This window comes from Euprymna scolopes, chromosome 6 (assembly GCF_053919585.1).
Source record: "Euprymna scolopes isolate OS-2025 chromosome 6, ASM5391958v1, whole genome shotgun sequence".
Taxonomy (NCBI): domain Eukaryota; kingdom Metazoa; phylum Mollusca; class Cephalopoda; order Sepiida; family Sepiolidae; genus Euprymna; species Euprymna scolopes.
Genome location: NC_136487.1, coordinates 71650020 through 71651390, shown reverse-complemented (window position 1 = coordinate 71651390; position 1371 = coordinate 71650020). Strand labels below are relative to the sequence as shown.

General features: G+C 33.3%; 1 pseudogene; it reads left to right on the top strand.

Moving 5' to 3' along the window:
* Positions 1-1026: 1026 nt before the first annotated feature.
* LOC145278399 (5S ribosomal RNA) lies at positions 1027-1143 on the top strand (annotated as a pseudogene).
* The last annotated feature ends 228 nt before the right edge of the window (positions 1144-1371 follow it).

Below are 1371 nucleotides of genomic sequence, written 5' to 3'. Positions count from 1 at the left end.
CAAAGCTTCTTTCTTAGAAGTGCACGCCTGTAGAACTCTCTTTCGTTTGGCTGTTTCCCACATGACTACAACTTGGATGTCTTCAAGTCCAACATAAACAAGTTCCTGTTGAACCGCCCCCTTAAGTAAGATATTTTATCAGATCTCCATTACTAACGATTACTACGATATTATCCCATTGATTACTGTACACGCAATAACCCTTATCCACGAGTGGCCTACGGGCCTTGATTAATGGTGACTTCCTTGTAAAAAAAAAAAAAAATGGTGTGCACTATCCCTATGTGGGGAACCAACATCATGCCAGGTTTAGTCATTATCGATCCAGTGGTTTGGGCTCTAGGAGAATTGCACACACACACACACACACACACACACACACACACACACACACACACACACACACGAACGCTACTACTTTATATATATATATATATATATATATATATATATATATATGCGGTCAAATTCGACTCTTTTCCTAGTACAGATATATATCCCCCATAATTATATATATTTTGAAAATATATCCCAAGGAACTTGCAAAATTATTTATATCTAAATAATTAGAACAGTTGGGCCAATTTCTTGCATTGACGGTAAAATAAAAATAATCTATTTTAAGTTAATTCATTTTAACACAATAAACATTGTTTTTGTATAATATTTATGTATATTCGATACAATTGTAAGGGTAACTAATTCGTATATTAGGTTTAAATAAAGACATGCTATTAATCAACTTAGTTATTGTTGTGTTTTATAATTCAACGATTTTAATGGTTTTTAACATAGCAAATACGTTTTCATAAAATTATTTTATTTTGTCGACGTGATTTTCAACAAACTGCGATCTATTTCGAAATGCAAATTGATTTCTTCTTTCATTTCCATCATTACGGTCATACTTGAAAAATAAATAATTTTGTATCGAAACTAGCAAAATCTTAATGTTTATCAATGTGAATAAACGAGATATATATGTATATATATATATATGTATATATATAATAAATATATATATGTATATACGGCATAATCACGTTGACACACCGGTTCTCGTCAGATCACCGAAGTTAAGCAACGTTGAGCCTGGCTAATACTAGATGGGTGACCATTTGGGAATTCTAGGCGCTGTATGTGCTCTCCGCTTATCTCGGCATTGTTTCCAGTCGTCTTGTACCTCAACTTGCCACTGGTATGCAACAATGTTGACTCAGGAGAGGCGTGGTTGGATTTACGCAACTCTTGCCACACAAATTTCACGCGGAGGAACCCTTACAGTGGGTATCCATAGTCTGTCAAGACTGAAGGAAGCCTTCTAATAATATATATATATATATATATATATATATATATATATATGTATTT